The sequence below is a fragment of the Eucalyptus grandis genome, chromosome 11, assembly GCF_016545825.1.
Source record: "Eucalyptus grandis isolate ANBG69807.140 chromosome 11, ASM1654582v1, whole genome shotgun sequence".
Taxonomy (NCBI): domain Eukaryota; kingdom Viridiplantae; phylum Streptophyta; class Magnoliopsida; order Myrtales; family Myrtaceae; genus Eucalyptus; species Eucalyptus grandis.
In genome coordinates, this window is record NC_052622.1 from 2,465,702 (window position 1) to 2,467,604 (window position 1,903).

Genomic DNA, 1,903 nt, shown 5'->3' on the forward strand with positions numbered 1-1,903 from the left:
GAATCAAATGGAAGGAAAAGAGACAAGGGAACGAATGGAACAGCACATTAAAGAAAACACACTTTATGCCATTCCGGCTTTTAAATGTCCCTCTAGATTTCCAAGCTCTTTTCTTTAGGACAACAAAGTAGATTAATAAATAAAGAAATGAATCGGGTCCTGGTTTCTTGTGCTGAATGTGTTTGTTTATGCTTTCTTTTTTTCTGCTCCGTGTACCCCCTCATATACAGATTCTACGTTGGTTTTTAGATAAGAAAGCGGCCAATTCCGACTCTCTTTATCACCTGTAATTGCTTCTTGTGCTGGTTTCCTTTTTCATGCCGTTAAGTGCACATCACATGCGTAGGAACATTCTGTAGAATATATTCCTCAAGCTTTGTATGGCAGATGGTGGCTTGAGACTGAGGTGAAAGGTAACTCGAGTCATGGTCTGAACAAGCCTGACTCAGCTTGAACATGATACGGATGTGCTGATTCTCGTACTATATTTCGTTGACCTAGTAAAAGGGCATGCAATCCTCCTAATACTTTCCTCTTTTGCATACACACACAAGTTCAAAATCATTTCAAGAGAATGCTTGCGAAGGTGTGCAATCCGCCAAGGTATATTAAGTGTTGGTGTTTTTAATAGAATGGATGTTCAAAAAGTGAAATGAAGTTGTGTTGAATGTCATGTAGATCTCAAGCAAAAGACTCGAGACTGATTTAAAGAGAATTTTAAAAAGAGTGAGAAAGCCATTGATATAATATAATCGACTTCAATATATATAAATTAGTTCACAGGCACCGTGCGTAACACACTATTAAAGGCTAGTTAAATAGAATGAGAAATCAAGAAGATGGTTCTACAGTTAAAGAAGGTGATAATTTCTTTTAGTCAGGACATGAGGATTGAGAACAATGAAGATGGATATTCAGAGAAATTCTTCAGTGTCTTCAGGTCCTCACCCTTTTCTGAGAGATTCCACAATTTAGTTTCTAGTCAGAATGACAATTGACTAGCAGATAGCATGCATAAACAATGCAGAAACTTAGATCTGCATCAACCCTTGTAAATATGACTAGCCGAATCTACATTTGTGTCATGAAGCTTTTGTCTACATTTGCAGTAAAACCACATCATCGCAAACCAAAAATCCATATATAATGGAGAATCATGGTTTCCTTGAGAAAATTTTCTAAAACCATATCTGATTTCAAAGTAAGCCCTTCAATTCACAGTGCAGCTACTTGACTGTCAGAATTAGCGACTGAATAACAATACAAGAACTATACATCAGTGATGACTTTAATTTCTCTAGATAGTTCTATTCAAAATGCTAGAGGAATTTGCTCGACTAATAAGAGAGAACATTTGTTAATGTTTGATCTGTACAGATGAAGTTGCCAGTCTGACATTTTTTCGGCCATAAGCCTAGTCTGACTTAATAGAGGAAATAAATCCTAATGGAAACTCACCTATAAGTGCATAATTTCTTGATGAAAAATCCCTGGGAAATCCCATAAATTTTCTTGGTTCTTCAGTTCTGTGAAAAATTATGTAAAAATTAGATATGATCCGAGGAATCCAGTTAACTCGCCATCTTCACAAAAAAGTGAGGCTATCTTGTAAAAGAGAGAGACCCTGACTCTCTATCCTTTGATCAGCTCAAGAAGCACATTGTTCAGTGGTCGTGAATTTCTCTGGCTTTATCACCCCAAACCAGCTTAGTCTGGCTCTCAGCATCATTTGTCACAAAGGAAAGTTTCTGCACTGAAATGAGCTATTTATTTGAAATTTTTGGTGAAAGCATTGGAAAGATCGAATAAGGAATTCAGACAAACCCGTCTTGCTCTTTTATCCACAGGAGTCCATGAAGGGACCAGAGATGCTGCCACTTTTCCATTCTTGAACGAACAAATG

The 1,903-nt window shown here is 37.1% G+C and overlaps 1 long non-coding RNA gene across 1 annotated transcript; it reads right to left on the bottom strand.

Annotated features, from left to right (window-relative positions):
* Nucleotides 1–1,492: 1,492 nt before the first annotated feature.
* On the bottom strand, nt 1,493–1,898 carry LOC120289456. Its single transcript, XR_005547469.1, has 3 exons — nt 1,825–1,898; nt 1,624–1,748; nt 1,493–1,526 (listed from the first exon to the last, which is right to left on the bottom strand). It is a non-coding gene; the product is annotated as an uncharacterized LOC120289456 (long non-coding RNA).
* Between the last annotated feature and the right edge of the window lie 5 nt (nt 1,899–1,903).